Raw genomic sequence first — 23,434 nt, 5'->3', positions numbered from 1 at the left:
TGTGCAGGAGTTAGCTAGAGAGTCAGAAATACAAATCGTGTGAGTGAGAGCAGATTATAGTTTATATCAGTATTAAGATTAGCTTTGGAGTGCAGTTTAAATGTTAATAATCAAGTGAATTCTTTAGGAATACGTGTTGAATTCAAATTAGTGTTAATAAATTTATAGCTTTGTTTAAGTTCAGGCTATATTGTGGTCTTTGTGAACCCTACACCAACCATCCTGAAATAAGCAGAACAAAGGACATCCCACCGAGCTTCTTGCTGAACTATTTCAAAGGGCAGTTATGTGTTCACCATGCTGGTTTGAAGCCTGGTGTCACGTATAGTCCCAGACTGGATAAGGACAGCAGCGTTTCCTCCTGAAAGGACATTAATGTTTGAGTTGGATTTTTACAACAATCTGATTATTGGATTGCACCCAATTGCGAGGTACGGAATGTTCCACTTTAACGTTCTTCTGTCTGAAGTCCCGACCCCCACTATCCACACACCACAGTTGACCTGAATTGCTGCTGTCCATATGTTCACTCGCACCAAGTTGACCCCCCCCCCCCCCCCCCCCCCCCCCGCCCGACCATTCGGCTCATTGACAAACTTTGGCCCCTGGTCCAACAAGCCCTTGGTTTTAAATTTCTCAATCCCCCGCGGCTTTGCCTCCCCCTTATCTCTGTAATCTCCTCCAGTCCTACACCTCTCGGAGATCTCTGCACTAATCCTGGTTTCTTCAGCATCCCCCATTTTAATCGCACAACGTTGGCGGCTTTGTCTTCAGCTGCTTAACCTCTGGGACTCACCCCTGAAGCTTTGCACCTCATTGGGACTCCCTCATTGGGACTCCCTCCTAAAACTCTGCACCTCACCTTTCTCCTTTAAGACTCGCCTTAAAACCTATCCTGTCTTTACTGGGGTGAAGTTGCCTTGTCTGAAGTCTGAAAGGCGCTGTATAAATGCAGGTTCTTCCCTTACTACTTTGACTAATGTTTTGGTCACCTGCCGCATTTATTGCGTGGTTCGGGGTCAGTTCGGGGCGGCACAGTGGTTAGCACAGTTGCTTCACAGCTCCAGAGTTCCAGATTCAATTCCCAGCTTGCTCACTGTCTGTGCGGAGTCTGCACGTTCTCCCCGTGTCTGAGCTGGTTTCCTCCGGGTGCTCCGGTTTCCTCCCACAGTCCCGAAAGACAAGTCCTCCCACTAACCCCCCCCACCACTAACCCCCCCCCACCACTAACCCCCCCAACACTCACCCACCACCACCAAACCCCCCCAGCACTAACCCCCCCACCCCCAAATCCCCCAACACCCCGCACCCCCACCACCAAACCCCCCCAGCACCCACCCCCCCACCAAACCCCCCATCACTAACCCCCCCAGCACCCACCCCCCCACCCCACCACAAACCCCCCACCACCAACCCCCCCACCACTAACCCCCCTCACCACCAAACCCCACCACCACCAACACCCCCACCACCAAATCCCCCACCACCAACTCCCCCCACCCCGACCACCAAAACCCCCCACCACCAAACCCCCCACCCCCACCACCAACCACCGCACCACCAAACCCCCCCACCCCCAAAACCCCCCACCACCAACCCCCACCACCACCAACCCCCCCACCCCCACCACCAACCCCCCCACCCCCACCACCAAACCCCCACCACCAAACCCCCCACCCCCAACCCCCCCCCAACCCCACCACTAACACCCCCACCACCAAACCCCCCCACCCCCAAACCCCCCAGCACCAACCTCCCGCCACCAAACCCCCCCACCACCAACCCCCACCACCAAACCCCCCACCACCAAACCCCCCACCGCCAAACCCCCCACCACCAAACTCCCCACCACCAAACCCCCCCCACCACCACCCCCCCACCACCAAACTCCCCACCCCCAACCCCCCCACCACCACCAAACCCCCCACCCCCAACCCCCCCAACCCCACCACCAAACCCCCCACCACCAAACCCCCCCACCCCCAAACCCCCCAGCACCAACCTCCCGCCACCAAACCCCCCCACCACCAACCCCCACCACCAAACCCCCCACCACCAAACCCCCCACCACCAAACCCCCCACCATCAAACTCCCCACCACCAAACACCCCCACCCCACCACCAACCCCCCCACCACCAACCCCCCCACCCCCCACCACCAAACCCCCCACCACCAAACCCCCCCACCACCAAAACCCCCCCACAACCAACCCCCCACCCCCACCCCCCCACCAAACCCCCCCCACCAAAGCACCCACCACCAAACCCCCCCACCCCATCCCCAACCCACCCCCCCCACCCCCAACCCCCCCCCCCCCCCCCCGTCACAATCTGGATTTCGCCCTCGCTGGGAGAGATCCAGATTTACATATTGAAGTGAGCCAAAAGGATTATTTAAATATATCAAGGCCCGATTCCCCGGGACCCTGGGAGACCCAGCCAGGATGCCGTTTAGTCCTGGTCCACACAAATGTGGGCCAGGTGCGAGGGCACCTAGGGGGGTTTTCCCAGGCCAGCGGAACCCTGGCTTTCCCACTGGCACCTGGGTACTTTGGCACTGCCACCTGGCATTCGGCCAGCGCCCGCCAGTGGCACGCAGGCAGCATCACCCAGGCATCTTGGCAATCCCACCCAATGTTCCTCACGTTCTGAGAGATCGCTCTGTACTGTGGAGGTGTGAGCTGTACCCAATGTCTGAGTCCGCTCGCAACGATGGTTTATCACCACCTCAGCATTTCAGCTCAATACTGACCCTCGATAACACCCCCAACATCTGATTCCTTTCATATTCACTGGCACTGGGCCTTGGTGGGCCTGTTCCACGTGGCAGTCGAGAGGCCCCAGATCTGGCTCAGTTTCCAGACAAATTATTTCCATCCTTCAAGTGGCAATCTCTGACTTTATTCAGTGTGAAGGGGCGCAGGGTAGCACAGAGGTTAGCACTGTTGCCTCACAGCTCCAGGGACCCGGGTTCGATTCCCGGCTTGGGTCACTGTTATAACCTGCCTACTGACGATTGGCTGGGGACTAATGACTATCCCACAATCCTATGGGAGTATGAACTTCCCCAATGAGGGGGGCGGAGAAACTCCTACTATAAATAAGCTGGCCAGTCCAGGAACCAGGAGGAAGGAGAAGGTAGCAAGGGAAGTTACTGCTACTGCTATGTATATATTGTTATAGTAAATAAACTTTATTATTTTGTATCCTTAAAACTCGTGCTGGATTCTTCGTGGCCCTTACAAAACTGGCGACGAAGGTTAAAGTGAATAGCTGTCTACACTGCTGAAGCCACCTCCCTGGATTTTTGTTGGATTACAGGTTGGAAGTTGTTTTCTATTATACCATGCCTCTGTTCGGATGTTTGGATGTTTTTGATGCTGCGCTGGAAAGCTGGAACCAGTACACACAACGGATGCGTTACTATTTCCGGGCAAACAATATCACCGAAAACGAGCGCCAGGTGGTCATATTGCTCACCGCCTGCGGGCCGCATACGTTTGGGGTGATTAGGAGCCTTACGTACCCAGCTGCGCCGGACACCAAAACGTTTGACGAACTTGTGAATATAGTGGGGCAACACTTTAACCCAACCCCGTCCACGATAGTCCAGCGTTACCGGTTTAATGCCGCTGAGAGGACCCCTGGAGAATCCCTTGCCGATTTTTTTATCCAGGCTACGCGGGATTGCGGAATACTGTGACTATGGTGAGACCTTGTCAGAAATGTTACGCGACTGTTTGGTTTGCGGTATTAACAATGCGGCCACCCAGAGAAAGTTGTTAGCGGAGCCAACATTGACTTTTCAACAGGCAATACAAATAGTCTTGTCCCGAGAGAGCGCAGAGCGAGGAGTACAGGAGCTACAGGGAATGGAAGTGCATGCCTTAGGGCGAAACCCTTTCCGCCCAAAAACGTCCGCCCGCACTCCTGCGGTACCTTGGGCGAGGCAACGACCAGACCGACGCCAGTGGCCATCGGACATTCCTCCCCGAAGGGAGCCTTCTCCAGAGCCAATGGATGAGGAGCCATGTCCGTGTCAGACTTGTAGGCGCCGACCCCGTCGCGGACGGCGGTCCTGGGGACGCCAGAGGCGCCGTCGTTCCGACCGAAACTGGGACCAGCCCAGGGGCCGTAACTGGGACCAGCCACGAGGCCGTACCTTCCATGTGGATGAACCTGCGGCGACCACTCCTGAGGACGTGGAGACGGAGGACGACTGCCTGCAGCTGCATTGTGTGGCAGCTCCCCGTGTGGCCCCCATTAAGGTGACAGTACGGGTCAATGGCCACCCGCTGGAGATGGAGTTGGATACTGGCGCAGCGGTCTCTGTGATCGCCCAGAGGACATTCGACCGCATCAAGCAGGGTATACAGACCCTTACACTAACTGACTCACAGGCCAGGTTGGCCACCTACACGGGGGAACCACTGGACATTGCAGGAACTACAATGACCCCTGTTGTCTATGGACGCCAGGAGGGGCGTTTCCCACTTATCGTGGTGCGTGGCCATGGGCCCAGCCTGTTGGGTCGGGACTGGTTGCGCCATTTGCGGTTGCAATGGCAGCACATCCTCCAAACAGTTTCTGGAGGGTTGACTGAGGTGCTAGGACGATACCCAGAGGTATTCCAGCCTGGTCTGGGGAAAATAAAAGGGGCCGTAGCCCGTATCCAAGCTGAACCAGGAGCCACACCGCGCTATTTCTGGGCGCGCCCAGTGCCTTACGCTTTGCTCGAGAAGGTAGAAGGGGAGCTCACTCGTTTGGAGAGTTTGGGTATTATCAGGCCCGTCCGTTTTGCTGACTGGGCAGCACCAATTGTACCAGTAATGAAGCCAGATGCCACAGTTCGCTTGTGTGGCGACTATAAACTTACAGTGAATACAGTTTCCCGACTCGACCGATACCCAATGCCTCGCATAGAGGATCTCTACGCGAAACTTGCAGGCGGACTCTCATTCACAAAATTAGATATGAGTCACGCCTACCTGCAGTTGGAGCTGGACCCTGCCTCCCGACCGTATGTAACAATTAACACACACCGGGGCCTGTATGAATATACACGGTTGCCCTTTGGAGTATCCTCTGCCTGCGCAATTTTTCAACGTGTTATGGAGGGCATTTTGAGAGGTTTACCACGTGTGGCTGTCTACCTAGATGACGTGTTGATTACAGGGACGTCGGAGCAAGAGCATTTGGAAAATCTGGAGGCTGTCCTTAGACGCCTTTCGGAGGCTGGAGTCCGTTTACGTCATACAAAGTGCGTATTTCAGGCAAAAGAAGTAGTCTACCTAGGTTATCGGGTGGACCGCGAGGGTCTGCACCCCGTCGCAGAGAAGGTGCGTGCGATTCAACATGCCCCCACCCCGACTGACACTTCGCATCTTCGTTCTTTTCTCGGTCTCGTAAACTATTACGGGAAGTTCCTCCCCAATCTGGCAACTACGCTGGCCCCCTTACACCCGCTGCTAAAGAAAAATCACACCTGGGTTTGGGGTCAGCCGCAAGAAACCGCTTTCCGGCGGGTAAAGCAACAATTGTCGTCGTCTGGGTTACTAACCCACTATGATCCGGGAAAGCCTTTGCTCGTCACATGTGATGCATCCCCGTATGGTATTGGGGCTGTCCTGTCCCACAAGATGGAGAACGGGGCCGAGCGACCGATAGCTTTCGCCTCCCGCACATTGACTGCAGCGGAGAAGAAGTACGCGCAGATCGAGAAGGAGGGCCTGGCAGTGGTTTTCGCGGTGAAACGCTTCCACCAGTATGTGTACGGCCGCCATTTCACTATCGTGACTGATCATAAGCCCCTGCTGGGACTCTTCAGAGAGGATAAGCCGATACCGCCCATTGCTTCTGCACGGATCCAGCGCTGGGCTTTGTTGCTTGCTGCATATGAGTATTCTCTGGAGCACAAACCAGGTACGCAGATAGCAAATGCCGGCGCACTGAGCCGATTGCCTTTATCGACCGGCCCCATGTCAACCCCCACGACCGGTGAGGTGGTCGCAACCCTAAATTTTATGGACACCTTGCCTGTCACGGCATCACAGATCCGTGAGTGGACCCAGACGGAGCCAGTCCTGTCAAAGGTTCGGCACATAGTCCTGTATGGTGGGCAGCATAGACAGCTCCCAGGCGAGTTACGGGCATTTTCCTCCAAGCTGTCAGAGTTCAGCGTGGAAGACGGCATCCTCTTGTGGGGGACGCGTGTGGTTGTCCCGGAAAAAGGCCAGGAGCTGATATTATCAGACTTGCACAATGGGCATCCGGGCGTGACCAAGATGAAAATGTTGGCCCGGAGTTATGTCTGGTGGCCAGGCCTCGACACCGACATTGAGAAGGTGGCCCAAAACTGCTCCATTTCCCAGGAGCATCAGAAGCTTCCGCCGGCCGCGCCCCTACATCACTGGGAATGGCCAGGGCGGCCTTGGGCACGCTTGCATGCAGATTTCGCAGGCCCTTTTCAGGGATCCATGTTCCTTCTACTAATTGACGCCCAGTCCAAATGGCTGGAGGTGCATAAGATGCAGGGGACAACGTCCTGCGCAACAATTGAAAAAATGCGTTTATCATTTAGCACGCATGGCCTCCCCGAGGTGCTGGTCACGGATAATGGCACTCCATTCACGAGTGAGGAGTTTGCTAGGTTTACAAAGATGAACGGCATCCGCCATATCCGCACTGCCCCTTACCACCCGGCTTCAAATGGGTTGGCAGAGCGTGCAGTGCAAACATTCAAAAGAGGCCTAAAGAAGCAGTCTTCCGGATCAATGGACACGAGACTGGCTCGCTTTTTGTTTACGTACAGGACCACCCCCCATACAGTGACTGGGGTAGCTCCCGCAGAACTCCTAATGGGCCGGAGACTTCGCACCCGCCTTAGTATGGTCTTCCCGGACATTGGCGCAAAGGTACGCCGCACACAAGTACGGCAGGGACCGGGGTTGTCTCAGCATCGTCCGATTCGGCAGTTTGCGCCCGGTGACCCAGTATTCGTGCGGAATTTTGCTGGTGGTGCGCAATGGGTTCCTGGGGTAATCTTTCGCCAAACGGGCCCTATATCGTACCAAGTGCAAGCCCAGGGTCGTCTCCAGCGAAAACATGTAGACCATGTCCGGTCCAGAAGATCATCCCCGCAAAAGATTCCCCGCCCCCGGAGCTCAGTTCAACAGCGGCAAAGACCAGAAACAAGGGAAGGTAGTCCTCCAAATCTTCCACTGGTGCCTCACTCAAAGCCTGCGCAGGTCATGACGGGACCGAATGGGGACAGAGACGCTGACATGACGGAGGCAGCAGACTCTGACTCCGAGATGGAGACACAGGATGAATCAGAGGGGGAATCCTCGGGTCCACAGGCCGTGGATGTACAACCGTGCCGTTCATCACGGAAGCGCCGGTCTCCGTCTCGTTATACGCCGCCTGATCCAGCGCCGCGTGCAAATGGCGTCCGGCCTGCGGCCAAACGAGTTCGACGCCTTCCTTCGCCAGGGTCTTCGGTGGATTCCTTGGACTTTGGGGGGGAGGGATGTTATAACCTGCCTACTTACGATTGGCTGGGGACTAATGATTATCCCACAATCCTATGGGAGTATGAACTTCCCCAATGAGGGGGGCGGAGAAACTCCTACTATAAATAAGCTGGCCAGTCCAGGAACCAGGAGGAAGGAGAAGGTAGCAAGGGAAGTTACTGCTACTGTTATGTATATATTGTTATAGTAAATAAACGTTATTATTTTGTATCCTTAAAACTCGTGCTGGATTCTTCGGGGCCCTTACAAAAGTCACTGTCTGTGCGGAGTCTGCACCTTCTCCCCGTGTCTGCGTGGGTTTCCTCCGGGTGCTCCGGTTTCCTCCCACAAGTCCCGGAAGACGTGCTTGTTTGGTGAATTGGACATTCTGAATTCTCCCTCAGTGTACCCGAACAGGGGCCGGAATGTGGCGACTAGGGGCTTTTCACAGTAACTTCATTGCAGTGTTAGTGGAAGCCTACTTGTGACAATAAAGATTACGATTATTTTTATTTCTCTGCAGTGCGTGTCACCTGTCACCGAGGGATATCGAAATCCTCCCGTGACTCCTCCTGCTCAGCTCCGCACTCCTTTCCATTCTTTACTTTTGTCTTGTTTCAGAGTTCAGCCAATCTGCCTTTGGCTTCAAGGTCCAGATCGTTTATAAACACTCCAGGGAAGGAGGTCTCGCCTGGGACCACCTCGGGGAGCTCACTGTGAACATGCTCCCAGGTTGATGCCAATTCCTGGGCCACCCACACTCAGGTTGCTATGGTTCAGTCAGTGGCTCACCTGCAGTAAAATACCTCCCTCAATCCCCCCCCCCCCCCCCCCCCCCACACACACACACACACTCCCTCCACACACACTCCCCCCACACACACTCCCTCCACACACACTCCCCCCACACACACTCCCTCCACACACACTCCCCCCACACACACTCCCCCCACACACACTCCCCCCACACACACTCCCTCCACACACACTCCCTCCACACACACTCCCTCCACACACACTCACTCCACACACACTCCCTCCACCCCACTCCGCACGCTGATGCAGAGGAACACAATCAACGTCTGACTGAAATCCAAATTCAGCTCTATCCCCATCAGGGTCCTTTTTTGCACAATCAGATCAAACCAGTCCAATTGAAAACACAACACCTCCCCCGGCATCGTAAACCGACTGTCCAATGTCTTTCTTTCAACAGAAATATTTTGTGGTTTCTTCAAAAATGGTTGATTTAACAGTGTCCCAGATTAACAGTTGAATGAAAGAAAGACCTCAGTACTGACCCTCTGACAGTGCGGCACTCCCTCAGTACTGACCCTCTGACAGTGCAGCACTCCCTCAGTACTGACCCTCTGACAGTGCTGCACTCCCTCAGTACTGATCCTCTGACAGTGCGGCACTCCCTCAGTACTGACCCTCTGACAGTGCAGCACTCCCTCAGTACTGACCCTCTGACAGTGCAGCACTCCCTCAGTACTGACCCTCTGACAGTGCAGCTCTCCCTGAGTACTGATCCTCTGACAGTGCGGCACTCCCTCAGTACTGACCCTCTGACAGTGCGGCTCTCCCTCAGTACTGACCCTCTGACAGTGCAGCACTCCCTCAGTACTGACCCTCTGACAGTGCGGCACTCCCTCAGTACTGACCCTCTGACATGCAGCACTCCCTCAGTACTGACCTTCTGACAGTGCAACACTCCCTCAGTACTGACCTTCTGACAGTGCGGCACTCCCTCAGTACTGACCTTCTGACAGTGCGGCACTCCCTCAGTACTGACCCTCTGACAGTGCGGCACTCCCTCAGTACTGACTCTCTGACAGTGCGGCACTCCCTCAGTACTGACCCTCTGACAGTGCGGCACTCCCTCAGTACTGACCCTCTGACAGTGCAGCACTCCCTCAGTACTGACCCTCTGACAGTGCAGCACTCCCTCAGTACTGACCTTCTGACAGTGCAACACTCCCTCAGTACTGACCTTCTGACAGTGCGGCACTCCCTCAGTACTGACCTTCTGACAGTGCGGCACTCCCTCAGTACTAACCCTCTGACAGTGCGGCACTCCCTCAGTACTAACCTCTGACAGTGCAGCACTCCCTCAGTACTGACCCTCTGACAGTGCGGCACTCCCTCAGTACTAACCTCTGACAGTGCAGCACTCCCTCAGTACTGACCCTCTGACAGTGCGGCACTCGCTCAGTACTGACCCTCTGACAGTGCAGCACTCCCTCAGTCCTGAGGGCGAAGTATCAAACGGCTGCTACCGGCTGTTGCATTGATAATGGCGGCTGAAAATATATATGAGGCTGTGTGGATCCTTCCTGCCAGAGGTGGCAGCAGTGAGCGGCTCACACACCCTGCAGGTGAACTTGACGTCAAGCACCTTTGCTCCGTGATTTGGTGACAATGGCACGATAATGTTGCTTCCATCTTCCAGCTGCTGACAAAAGGACTGTTTTTTTAAAAGCAAGGTCGGCAAATGTGGCGTGGCTCATGAAGGTAAGCCGGTTGGAAACAGGTAATAATAATAATCTTTATTAGTGTCACAAGTAGGCTGACATTAACACTGCAGTGAAGTTACTGCGAAAATCCCCCAGTCGCCACATTCCGGCCCCTGTTCGGGTCACAGAGGGAGAATTCAGAATGTCCAAATTACCTAACAAGCACGTCTTTCGGGACTATGGGAGGAAACCGGAGCACCCGGAGGAAACCCACGCAGACACGGGGAGAACATGCAGACTCCACACAGACAGTGACCCAAGCCAGGAATCGAACCCGGGACCCTGGAGCTATGAAGCAACAGTGCTAACTACTGTGCTACCGTGTCGTGGTGGTCTAGTGGCGAACAGGTAATGGTGGTGTAGTGGTGAACGGGTGATGGTGGTGAAGTGGTGAACAGGTAATGGTGATGAAGTGGTGAATGGGTAATAATGGTGTAGTGGTGAATGGGTGATGGTGGTGTAGTGGTGAATGGGTGATGGTGGTGTAGTGGTGAACGGGTAATGGTGTGTAGTGGTGAACGGGTAATGATGGTGTAGTGGTGAATGGTGATGGTGGTGTAGTAGTGAACGGGTAATGATGGTGTAGTGGTGAATGGGTAATGATGCTGTAGTGGTGAATGGGTAATGGTGGTGTAGTGGTGAACAGGTAATGGTGGTGTCATGGTGAACATGTAATGGTGATGTAGTGGTGAACGGGTAATGATGGTGTAGTGGTGAACGGGTAATGATGGTGTAGTGGTGAACGGGAGATGGTGGTGTTGTGGTGAACGGGTCATGTTGGTGTAGTGGTGAATGGTGATGTTGGTGTAGTGGTGAACGGGTGATGTTGATGCAGTGGTGAACGGGTGATGTTCGTGCAGTGGTGAACGGGTGATGTTGGTGTAGTGGTGAACGGGTGATGTTGGTGTAGTGGTGAACGGGTGATGTTGGTGCAGTGGTGAATGGGTAATGGTGGTGTAGTGGTGAACGGGTGATGTTGGTGTAGTGGTGAACGGGTAATGTTGGTGTAGTGGTGAACGGGTGATGTTGGTGTAGTGGTGAACGGGTGATGTTGGTGTAGTGGTGAACGGGTAATGGTGGTGTAGTGGTGAATGGGTGATGGTGGTGTAGTGGTGAATGGGTGATGGTGGTGTAGTGGTGAACGGGTAATGGTGTGTAGTGGTGAACGGGTAATGATGGTGTAGTGGTGAATGGTGATGGTGGTGTAGTAGTGAACGGGTAATGATGGTATAGTGGTGAATGGGTAATGATGCTGTAGTGGTGAATGGGTAATGGTGGTGTAGTGGTGAACAGGTAATGGTGGTGCCATGGTGAACATGTAATGGTGATGTAGTGGTGAATGGTGAACGGGTGATGTTGGTGTAGTGGTGAACGGGTAATGGTGGTGTAGTGGTGAATGGGTGATGGTGGTGTAGTGGTGAATGGGTGATGGTGGTGTAGTGGTGAACGGGTAATGGTGTGTAGTGGTGAACGGGTAATGATGGTGTAGTGGTGAATGGTGATGTTGGTGTAGTGGTGAACGGGTAATGATGGTGTAGTGGTGAACGGGTAATGTTGGTGCAGTGGTGAACGGGTGATAATGGTGTAGTGGTGAACGGGTAATGGTGGTGTAGTGGTGAATGGTGATGTTGGTGTAGTGGTAAACGGGTAATGGTGGTGTAGTGGTGAATGGTGATGTTGGTGTAGTGGTGAACGGGTGATGTTGATGCAGTGGTGAACGGGTGATGTTGGTGCAGTGGTGAACGGGTAATGGTGGTGTAGTGGTGAACGGGTGATGTTGGTGTAGTGGTGAACGGGTAATGTTGGTGTAGTGGTGAACGGGTGATGTTGGTGTAGTGGTGAACGGGTGATGTTGGTGTAGTGGTGAACGGGTAATGGTGGTGTAGTGGTGAACGGGTGATGGTGGTGTAGTGGTGAACGGGTGATGGTGGTGTAGTGGTGAACGGGTAATGTTGGTGTAGTGGTGAACGGGTAATGTTGGTGTAGTGGTGAACGGGTGATGGTGGTGTAGTGGTGAACGGGTAATGTTGGTGTAGTGGTGAATGGGTGATGTTGGTGCAGTGGTGAACGGGTGATGGTGGTGTAGTGGTGAACAGGTAATGTTGGTGTAGTGGTGAACGGGTGATGGTGGTGTAGTGGTGAACGGGTAATGTTGGTGTAGTGGTGAACGGGTGATGATGGTGTAGTGGTGAATGGGTGATGTTGGTGTAGTGGTGAACGGGTGATGATGGTGTAGTGGTGAACGGGTAATGGTGGTGTAGTGGTGAACGGGTAATGGTGGTGTAGTGGTGAACGGGTGATTATGGTGTAGTGGTGAACGGGTAATGGTGGTGTAGTGGTGAATGGTGATGTTGGTGTAGTGGTGAACGGGTAATGGTGGTGTAGTGGTGAATGGTGATGTTGGTGTAGTGGTGAACGGGTTATGTTGGTGCAGTGGTGAACGGGTGATGTTGGTGCAGTGGTGAACGGGTGATGGTGGTGTAGTGGTGAACGGGTGATGTTGGTGTAGTGGTGAACGGGTGATGGTGGTGTAGTGGTGAACGGGTGATGATGGTGTAGTGGTGAATGGGTGATGTTGGTGTAGTGGTGAACGGGTGATGGCGGTGTAGTGGTGAACGGGTGATGGTGTAGTGGTGAACGGGTGATGTTGGTGTGGTGGTGAACGGGTGATGTTGGTGTAGTGGTGAACGGGTGATGTTGGTGCAGTGGTGAACGTGTAATGGTGGTGTAGTGGTGAACGGGTGATGTTGGTGTAGTGGTGAACGGGTAATGTTGGTGTAGTGGTGAACGGGTGATGTTGGTGTAGTGGTGAACGGGAGATGTTGGTGTAGTGGTGAACGGGTGATGTTGGTGTAGTGTTGAACGGGTGATGTTGGTGTAGTGGTGAACGGGTGATGTTGATGTAGTGGTGAATGGGTGATGTTGGTGTAGTGGTGAACGGGTGATGATGGTGTAGTGGTGAACGGGTGATGATGGTGTAGTGGTGAACGGGTAACGTTGGTGTAGTGGTGAATGGGTGATGTTGGTGTAGTGGTGAACGGGTGATGGTGGTGTAGTGGTGAACGGGTGATGATGGTGTAGTGGTGAACGGGTAACGTTGGTGTAGTGGTGAATGGGTGATGTTGGTGTAGTGGTGAATGGGTGATGTTGGTGTAGTGGTGAACGGGTAATGTTGGTGTAGTGGTGAACGGGTGATGATGGTGTAGTGGTGAACGGGTAACGTTGGTGCAGTGGTGAATGGGTGATGTTGGTGTAGTGGTGAACGGGTGATGGTGGTGTAGTGGTGAACGGGTAACGTTGGTGTAGTGGTGAACGGGTGATGGTGGTGTAGTGGTGAACGGGTAACGTTGGTGTAGTGGTGAACGGGTGATGGTGGTGTAGTGGTGAACGGGTAATGGTGGTGTAGTGGTGAACGGGTGATGTTGGTGTAGTGGTGAACGGGTGATGTTGGTGTAGTGGTGAACGGGTGATGTTGGTGTAGTGGTGAACGGGTGATGTTGGTGTAGTGGTGAACGGGTGATGGTGGTGTAGTGGTGAACGGGTGATGGTGGTGTAGTGGTGAACGGGTGATGTTGGTGTAGTGGTGAACGGGTGATGTTGGTGTAGTGGTGAACGGGTGATGTTGGTGTAGTGGTGAACGGGTGATGATGGTGTAGTGGTGAACGGGTGATGTTGGTGTAGTGGTGAACGGGTGATGGTGGTGTAGTGGTGAACGGGTGATGTTGGTGCAGTGGTGAATGGGTGATGGTGGTGTAGTGGTGAACGGGTGATGGTGGTGTAGTGGTGAACGGGTGATGTTGGTGTAGTGGTGAACGGGTGATGTTGGTGTAGTGGTGAACGGGTGATGTTGGTGTAGTGGTGAACAGGTGATGTTGGTGTAGTGGTGAACGGGTGATGTTGGTGTAGTGGTGAATGGGTGATGGTGGTGTAGTGGTGAACGGGTGATGTTGGTGCAGTGGTGAACGGGTAATGTTGGTGCAGTGGTGAACGGGTGATGTTGGTGCAGTGGTGAACGGGTAATGTTGGTGGAGTGGTGAACGGGTGATGGTGGTGTAGTGGTGAATGGGTAATCTTTCTGGGGCATCAGTTTGGTAAAGAAGTTGCCAACAGGCAATGGAATGTGATTGTGGAGGAAGAGGATTGAGTGATATGGAGAGAGGATGGGTGGGTAGTTGGAGTTCGGGGTTGGAGTAGACTATTCGGTCCAATGAGCTGCCCAATCATTGACACAGATCCTGGCTGGATCTGGGTGAGAACCTCAATTCCACTTTCCTGTGGGCACCCAATAACCTGTGACCCCCTTGTCTGTCAAAAACCCTGAATATATTCAGTGACCCAGACTGCACGGCAGAATTCCGCACATTAACGACCGCCTGCGAGAGAAACATCCTTCCTCATCGAGGGAATGAGCGTTGCCGACGTTGGAGGATTGAGGGAAAGGGGTGCCTGTCACCATTAGCTGCAGGGTCTGTCAATAAAATTCCAGTGAAATGGAAAACATTAACAAGCATTTGTCCGAAACTAAGCCTTTTACGAATGAGAACTATTTTGTTCCAGTTTGTGGGCCAGTTTTGAGGGGGGGGGAAGATACTTTCTCGTGAACGGGGGGAGGGGGGGGGGGGGAGGTCAGGACAATGATCTGCTATTGAACCATTAGTTTCCAAATACAGATCAGCTGCTGACTCAGTGGAGCAAAGCCCGGAGCAGAAAGAGTCAATGACTGGAATAAGACTTCCGGTTGCGACGATGACCAGCTAAGCCGCACGTTTCGGCACCTCCCGTTTCAACGGACCTTTGGGCTCTTATCGGGAGCCCCAACGGAAATGTTTTACGGCCAAACCCAGTGTGAGGTGACAAAGGAAGAAGTCCCCCCGGGTGTGGATGGAAGGGAGCGACAGCAGTGTCCGGATTGCGGAGGATCCTCTGGAGCAGCGGCAGGGAAGAGAAGGGAGAAGCAAGATGGCGGCCGAGGGAGCCCAGATGGTAAGGGGCCCGGAACAGCAGGAGTTCCTCCGACGATGTGTGGAGGAGCTCCAGAAAGAGGTGCTGGCGCCGATGTTACTGGCAATCGAGGGACTGAAGGAAACACAAAAGGTCCAGGCGATGGAACTCCGTGGAGTGAAGACAAAGGCAGCCGAGAACGAAGACGAGATACAGGGCCTGGTGGTAAAAACGGAGACGCACGAGGCACTACATAAGAGGTACATAGAAAGGCTGGAAGCCCTGGAGAACAGAGCGAGGAGGAAGAACCTACGGATTTTAGGTCTCCCCGAAGGGACAGAGGGAGCTGATGCTGGGGCGTATGTGAGTACGATGCTCCATACTCTAATGGGGGCTGAGGCCCCAACGGGCCCCCTGGAAGTGGAGGGAGCGTACCGGGTCCTCGTGAGAAGACCAAAGGCAGGGGAAACACCACGAGCAATAGTGGTGAGGTTCCATCGCTACAGGGACAGAGAGATGTGTCATGATATTCAAACACACACATCATGATAGACACACCAACAGACAAATCAGAACACACAACACCACAACCAATCACAGAAAGATATAAAAGCACAGACACGACCCCCGGTGGTCAGTATTAGCTGCAGAGGAGGACCAGGACAGATCTGTTACCAAACACACTCAGGGAGACAGCACGTGCAGAGTATCCAGAACGAACTGTATTATAAGAGTTAAAATAAAATAGAGTTGTACCACATACAACTGTGTTGGCTCATCTGTGCACCAGAGCACCCAACACCACATGGTACAGGAGTGGATCGATACCTGCCGGCATACCTCAGTGTACACAGATAACCAGCAGTGCCCAGGCAAAATGATAGAGCTCCCGGTTCCGCAGCCGCTCCAGTGCTACGGCGATCTCCGCGAAAACTGGCGGCGATTCCGGCAAGTGTTCGAATTGTTCCTGGTGGCAGCTGAACTCCAAGACCTGGATGATAGCGAAAAAATTGAATTTCTCCTCACCATCGCCGGTGCAAGGGCAAGAGAAATATTCACAAGGTTCAGGTTCTTCAGGAGGCAGCAAAGGTACGATTACCAGGCAGTCCTGGACAAATTCTCCAAGTACTGTGAAGAAAACGCAATCCAATCGGCAAGTAAAGGTAAGAAAAGCGGCAGTACTCACCTCGTGGCTGGGATCCCGGAGCCCGAATTCCCAGAGGCCGAAATCCCGGGCCTGAGAGAGGGCTGGGTCGAGGTCGGTGGCCATCTTGCTAAAGGTATCACGCTAGCACAGTTGCGCGAGCAGTGCGCAGAACCGGAAGTTTGGTTTGCGCATGCGCGAGATGCTGCGCATGCGCAGTCAAGAAAATGGCCATCGGTAAAGGAACAGCGATCTGAGCATGCGCAGTCGCTTCCTACGTGCTACATACCGAGCGTCAGGATGTCAGAGGCACCAGACTGCACCAATTTAAAGGGGAAATGTCCCAAATCCAATTTAAAAGGGAAACGTCCCAAATCAAAAAAAAAATATCTGTTAAAGCTGTAAAACAACCTTCCCTCACCTGGAATGACAGCACATTGCCGCAAATTGACCCAGGAGATGAATTTGACCTCCGAAGAACCCTCCGACAAGCAGTTACCTACGCACAAGCCGATGATTCCGACCTCGAATACTTCGATGACGATCTTTACAGTGTTTCCGGACCTCGCGAGCCCAATGATAGCTCCGTGGTCCTATACGACTATGACTCGGACGAACCTTTCGTGTTGCACATTGGCGGCCCCCACATTGAATCCGACGCAGATGCGGATTCATTTTTCGGATTTGAGGATCTTCAATCCAGCAGATATGACGTCCCAATTTATCAGTGCCGGATGATGCTGCAGCCTGACATTAACAGACAGGGAGTGGTGCAAGCACACGGAGAGCGCCCTGCTGCCACACAGAGCGTGGTCCACGTCCCGCTCAACGTTCCCGACTCTATGAAAGAAGACATGCAAGACTCCAGAGTGCAGTCCTCACATGAACCAGAAGTGACTCCAGTGTCACAAGCTTCCACAGCAAGCTCGTGGACAGACTCCACAATTGCAGAAATGCAAGACTCCAGAGCGCAGTCCTTGCACGGACAAGAAGTGACTCCAGTGTCACAAGCCTCCACAGAGAGCTCGTGGACAGCCTCCACGATAGAAGCAACGCAAGACTCCAGAGCGCAGTCCTTGCACGAACAAGAAGTGACTCCAGTGTCACAAGCCTCCACAGAGAGCTCGTGGACAGCCTCCACGATAGAAGCAACGCAAGACTCCAGAGCGCAGTCCTTGCACGAACAAGAAGTGACTCCAGTGTCACAAGCCTCCACAGAGAGCTCGTGGACAGCCTCCACGATAGAAGCAACGCAAGACTCCAATGTGCAGTCCTTGCAGGAACAAGACCATGAGGGTCTAGCAACCTCTCCTGACCAACCAGCGGCAGACGATGCAAGTCTGCCATGCTCACGTGAACAGCAAGAAGGCTATAACAGCCTACCATGCTCCACTACACAGCAGCATGACCATGACGGTCTCTCATGCTACAATGAAGGGCACAGCGCTGAAGACTGTTCAAGCCCAACTGAAGACAAGCCAAAGGAATCGCCTCGTCCAAGCCCGAAGAAAAAAGGTTTATGCGCTGACCTTCAGGATCATTATAGCCGAACAGAGATTAATAATGCTGCACGGCCACAGAAGGATGCTGAGGATTTGCTAACGAAATTAATTGAATGTTTAACTTGCAAGGAGCAGACTGAGAATTGCCAGTGTTTTAGTACGGATCGAAAAAATGGACAAGACATTGATCCTCAGGTAATGGAAATAACACAACCTGAATCATATCTACAGCAGGGACAAATGTCTCCCTTCAACACAACGCCGCAAAATCCCAACTTCGGAGACCAGCAGTTAGTCAGTAATGACTCTTCAAACGTTGAGGGGAACATTAATTGCATTGAACCTATACACACTCCGCTGATTATTGAGCAGAACATTGGAGCAAGAATCCTGAGGACACCGACATCGAGTAGCCAGATAACGAATTTAAAACCCACAGCAGTTTCAAGTGAACCAAGTGTGCTTTCCACTAATGGTGAAGATGCAGATAAGGTCGACCCGATTATCCATTGTACCACACTAACCCCAGTGATTAAGCAGTTATGTATGGGGAGTATAATGTGGGCAATTGAGAACAGTAAAAGAGAGACTGTGACCATGCCAGTCCCAGCAAAATCAGACCCAGAGACCATGAAGGCATGTACATTAGACAAAGATACATATGAGGTACCTGAGAAGAAAAGTGAAACGGAATGTTCTTTGGAAAATAGTACAATGTCGATAGAAACATTGGATCCTATATTCGAGACCATACATATGGGAGAATTTGGGGGTAATAAACAAGGTTCTGCAATGTCTGGGGGAAGATTTAAAATTCCAAAGAAGAAAAGCCCAAATGAAGGACAACGGCAAGACAATGACAGTCCACCGACATGGTGTGCACCACCAGATGAAAACTCTGACAATTTACCCAACCCTAGTGAACAGCAAGCTGCTAATGAGGATCTATCCACGGGATGTGAGACGAGTGACGACAGCATCCCACTTCCCATGCAAAAGGTGCAAGGTGACAGACCTCGCCTAGTGCGTACCGAGGCACTCGACGATCACTGTGGGACCACTGACGACTGCGGTGGCAGCGCACCGCTTCCACCCTCGATGGCTCGACCCTCTCCACTGGTTGGTGCATTCCTGCATGTTCCGACTCCAGAAGTGCAGCTTCAGGGAATCTCGGCTGCCTCCAGTGAACCTGTTGGGACTCCGGACGGGGGGCATCGACGGAAGGCAGACCGGACTCCAGATGGGGAGCAGCCAAGCGCCGACTCTGATTTGCGCACGCCAGACCTTGCTCCGGACGGGCGGTGTCGCGGCCTCGGTGATGGCACGCTCAGGGTGACGGCGGATGCCACGGCGACAGGGAATGGATCGCGTGGCAGTCCCACTGGGTCGGCAGTGGCAACCAGCACCGGCGGTCCAAGATGGACACACCAATTCGCGCCATCGCCAGACGTTGATGCGAGCAACAATTCTCTCTCCAAGGCGACATGCTTCGACGTTTCTCTGCGGAGTCGCCCTTCCGGCACAGCAGGTGGCCGGAACCAGCGTGCACGGTCTCGGCCAACTTCCACATCTGGCACAGTCATCGCCTTGCATGATATTAGTGATGGTGCTACTTCGATGGCAACGACCCATCGGCTACAAGATGCCGTCCACCACAAACATAAAAAGAAAAAGACTCCACCTTGTTCCTGGCATGCAGGGCGGATGGATTGGTGCGTAGGCGCAATCAGCGAGCTTTGCGCCGCCTTCCACGCTCGCAACTGCACCGTACGCACACGCCGGATCCTCCACTGGTTCCCAAGGATGACTTCGTGGAGATGCCACGGATCATGCCCCTTCCATCGCCACCAGAACCAAACCACAGCCAAGGCACCACTAACAAAGATGTTGAATGTTATATTTGCACGAATGAAAAAACCAAGCACTGCACGAAGTACAACAAATGGTAAAGTAGAGACTTCGGCAACAGCATCACCTCCAACAGTCCAAGGTGAACCAGTGTGACCCCAAATCTCCACAGCTGAACCGGCTTGAGGACCAGCCCATTCTTGAGGCGGTCACCCATTAGACTGGACTTATAACGCTGTTCATACGTTCAAAAAGTCAAACACTTCTGTATTATAACCTGTTGTTGTTTATTGTTCCAGATATCGTCTGACCAGACCAATGTTCAAGTTTTTTTTTCTCTCGCATCCAAGTTTTGTTATGGTACAACCTTGTTAGTGTGACGCACCCGACATCGCCCCATGTAAATAGTTACGTCATATACACACGCTGTACACAACACACACACACACTCTTAGATGCACTCACGACACAATTATATTTATAACCACGTAGGCACATATCTTTGTAAAAAGGGGGGATGTCATGATATTCAAACACACACATCATGATAGACACACCAACAGACAAATCAGAACACACAACACCACAACCAATGACAGAAAGATATAAAAGCACAGACACGACCCCCGGTGGTCAGTATTAGCTGCAGAGGAGGACCAGGACAGATCTGTTACCAAACACACTCAGGGAGACAGCACGTGCAGAGTATCCAGAACGAACTGTATTATAAGAGTTAAAATAAAATAGAGTTGTACCACATACAACTGTGTTGGCTCATCTGTGCACCAGAGCACCCAACACCACAAGATGGTCCTGAGCTGGGCCAAGAAAGCACAGAGTAGAAATGGGAGAACGCGGTGATATGCGTGTACCAAGACTGGAGTGCGGAGGTGGCGAGAAGGAGGGCGAGCTTCAATCGGGCCAAGGCGGTGCTCCATAGGAAGAAAGTCAAATTAGGGATGCTGCAGCCGGCAAGATTGTGGGTCACACACCAGGGCAAACACCACTACTTCGAGACGGCGGAGGAGGCATGGACATTAATTCAGGAAGAGAAATTGGACTAGACTTGAGAAATTGATGTCCGGAGGGAGGTAGCGAGGTGGTGGCACAGAAATGTAAAGTGGGGAGAGGGGGGGGCTAATATGTAAGAATGTTGGACGGGGAATTTTTTCTCCCCCCCCCCCCCCTGAGGGGGGGGGGACACGAAGAAATGTGGGCGCCGGTGGAAAAGGGGACAGGGAAGGGGAATGAGGGAACTGCGCCATTAGGGGCAGGGCCGAGAGGGAAGCGCGGGTTTTTCCCCGCGCTATGGAAATTGAGGTGGGAAGAAGGGCGCAGGAAGGAAGGGGGCCTCACACGCAGGGAGGTCAAAGGATAAACGGGGGAAGCCGAGGTCAGCCAGAGTTAGCTGACTTCCGGAAGCAATATGGGGGAGCAATCAAGCTAGAGGGGAATCTCGTGGTGGGGTTGGGGGGGGGGGGATTAACTGGGTTGCTGCTGCTGAGGGTAAGGGGGAGCTGATACGAGACGAGGTGGTCGGGACGGGAGGGCGCCGTCTGGGGGACAGACGGGTGCGTGGGACCTGGGTGAGGAGCTAGCTTAAAAAAGGGGATGGCTAGTCGACGAGGGGGGGGGGGTAAACGGCCCCCCAACCCGGCTGATCACGTGGATTGTGAGAGGTTTAAATGGGCCGATTAAGAGGGCAAGGGTGTTTGCGCACTTAAAGAGACTGAAAGCGGATGTGGTTATGCTCCAGGAGACGCACCTGAAGTTGCCGGATCAGGTTAGACTAAGGAAAGGATGGGTGGGACAGGTATTCCACTCAGGGTTAGATGCGAAAAACAGAGGGGTGGCAATACTGGTGGGGAAACGGGTATCGTTTGAGGCTAAGACCATAGTGGTGGACAGTGGGGGCAGGTACGTGATGGTGAGTGGCAGATTGCAAGGTGAGGCGGTGGTGCTGGTGAACGTATACGCCCCAAACTGGGATGACGCGGGATTCATGAAGCGAATGCTGGGACGTATCCCAGACCTGGAGGCGGGAAGCTTGGTAATGGGGGGGGGATTTTAACACGGTGCTGGACCCAGGGCTGGACCGGTCCAGATCCAGGACCGGGAGAAGGCCGGCAGCGGCCAAGGTGCTTAAGGGATTTATGGAGCAGATGGGAGGAGTAGATCCGTGGAGATTTGCCAGACCGATGGGGAAAGAGTTTTCCTTCTTCTCCCACGTCCATAAAGTATACTCCCAGATAGACTTTTTTGTCTTGGGAAGGGCGCTGATCCCGAAAGTGGCAGGAACGGAGTACTCGGCTATAGCCGTTTCAGATCACGCCCCACATTGGGTGGATGTGGATCTAGGAGAGGAAAAGGAGCAGCGCCCACTTTGGAGATTAGACATGGGACTACTGGCGGACGAGGGGGTATGCGGAAGGGTGAGCGGATGCATCGAAAGGTACCTGGAGGTCAATGACGGTGGGGAGGTCCAGGCGGGGGTAGTATGGGAAGCGCTGAAGGCGGTGGTTAGAGGAGAGCTGATTTCCATTAGAGCCCACAGGGGGAAACAAGAGGGTAAAGAAAGAGAGAGATTGGTTGGGGAAATTCTGAGGGTGGATAGGCAGTATGCTGAGGCCCCGGAGGAAGGGCTATACAGGGAAAGACAAAGACTACAGACGGAGTTTGACCTGCTGACCACGGGAAAGGCGGAGACGCAGTGGAGGAAGGCAGAGGGAATACAATATGAATATGGGTAAAAGGCGAGCCGGCTGCTGGCCCAACAACTTCGAAAGAGGGGGGCGAGAGAGATCGGAGGAGTTAGGGATGAAACGGGAAAGATGGAGCAGAGAGCAGGGAAAGTGAACGAGGTGTTCAAGACATTTTATGAGAGGCTGTATAAGTCCCAACCCCCGGAGGGGAAAGAGGGAATGATACACTTTTTGGACCAGCTGGAGTTCCCGAGGGTGGAGGAGCAGGAGGTGGCAGGTCTTGGGGCGCAGATTGAGGTGGAGGAGATGATCAAAGGAATTGGGAATATGCAAGCAGGGAAGGCCCCGGGACCAGATGGGTTCCCGGTGGAATTTTATAGGAAGTATAGGGACCTGCTGGCCCCGCTTCTGGCGAGAACCTTCAATGAGGCTAAGGAAAGGGGGACACTACCCCCGACAATGTCGGAGGCGACGATATCGTTAATTCTGAAACGAGACAAAGACCCGCTGCAGTGCGGGTCATACAGGCCCATCTCCCTCCTAAACGTAGATGCCAAGCTGCTGGCCAAAGTGACGGCGACAAGGATAGAGGATTGTGTCCCAGGGGTGGTACATGACGACCAGACAGGGTTTGTTAAAAGGAGACAATTGAACGCCAATATACGAAGGTTGCTGGGGTGATGATGATGCCCCACCGGAGGGGGAGGCAGAGATAGTGGTGGCGATGGATGCAGAGAAGGCATTCGATAGAGTGGAGTGGGACTATTTGTGGGAGGTGCTGAAGAGATTTGGGTTCGGGGAGGGGTTCATTAGATGGGTTAGACTCCTGTACGGGGCCCCGGTGGCAAGCGTTGTTACAAATAGGCAAAGATCGGGTTACTTCCGATTACATAGGGGTACAAGACAGGGGTGCCCCCTGTCCCCGTTACTGTTCGCGTTGGCAATTGAGCCATTGGCCATAGCGCTGAGGGACTCTAAGAAGTGGAGGGGGGTGCTTAGAGGGCGGGAGGAACATCGAGTGTCACTATATGCAGACGATTTACTGCTATATGTGGCGGACCCAGTAGAGGGGATGCCAGAGGTAATGCAGATACTCAGGGAGTTTGGAGAGTTCTCGGGATATAAATTAAATATGGGAAAGAGCAAACTTTTTGTGATGCACCCCGAGGAACAGGGCAGGGGGATAGATGCTCTGCCGCTGAGGAGAGTGACAGGGAATTTTCGATACCTGGGGATTCAGGTGGCCAGGAACTGGGGAACCCTACACAAA

At 53.4% G+C, this 23,434-nt stretch overlaps 1 protein-coding gene across 4 annotated transcripts in view; it reads right to left on the bottom strand.

Moving 5' to 3' along the window:
* Nucleotides 1-23,434, bottom strand: part of esr2a (estrogen receptor 2a) — a 745,646-nt gene that overhangs the window by 169,357 nt on the left and 552,855 nt on the right. The gene's annotated exons all lie outside the window — the stretch shown is intronic.

Source organism: Scyliorhinus torazame, chromosome 2 (genome assembly GCF_047496885.1).
Source record: "Scyliorhinus torazame isolate Kashiwa2021f chromosome 2, sScyTor2.1, whole genome shotgun sequence".
Taxonomy (NCBI): Eukaryota; Metazoa; Chordata; class Chondrichthyes; order Carcharhiniformes; family Scyliorhinidae; genus Scyliorhinus; species Scyliorhinus torazame.
Note: the sequence above shows the minus strand (reverse complement) of the source record. Positions and strands in the feature narration are given on the sequence as shown.